This window comes from Ctenopharyngodon idella, chromosome 8, assembly GCF_019924925.1.
Source record: "Ctenopharyngodon idella isolate HZGC_01 chromosome 8, HZGC01, whole genome shotgun sequence".
NCBI lineage: Eukaryota > Metazoa > Chordata > Actinopteri > Cypriniformes > Xenocyprididae > Ctenopharyngodon > Ctenopharyngodon idella.
In genome coordinates this window covers 32,234,097-32,234,726 of record NC_067227.1, presented here as the reverse complement: position 1 = coordinate 32,234,726, position 630 = coordinate 32,234,097, and positions in this window count along the sequence as shown.

Here is a 630-nt window from a genome sequence, read left to right as displayed (position 1 = left end):
CATTTTTGCATTACATTTTTACCATTTTTATTACATACATTTTTACCATTTTTGCACTGTCGCATTCCTTTTTACATTATTGACACACTCCAAACAAACACAACAAAAGGTCCCCGTACATTGCAAATATACAGTCTTCTACTTCCTCAAGCCATAACAACACATGGCCTCACCCATAAAACTAAACCAGCTTATAGCGTTACATATTGGTGGCCCGTACGGGGACCCTCTGTTGTGTTTGTTTGGACTTGCATAGTGTAATGCGGGAACCATCTGGCAGGCAAAGAAACAGGCTGGAACTGGATCCAGATGCAGTTAAGTTTATTGACAACCACAAGACAAACAAACATCAGGTAGCCAGGGCAAACTAGGAAATTCAGGACAGGAACAAGATACAGTGAAAAACAATGACTGACAAACCAACTAGAGAAGCACAAGGGTATAAATACACAAAGGGAAACAAGGTTAACAAGATAACAAGGTGGAGTGGCTAAAAGGCAACACCTGGGGAATACTAATCAACAAGAAAGACTACAAAGAAGTAATGAACATGGCACAAGACAGGAGAAAAAAGTCCTCACACAAGACAGGAATCATGACACATAGTTATCATTATGGATGTGACAAACA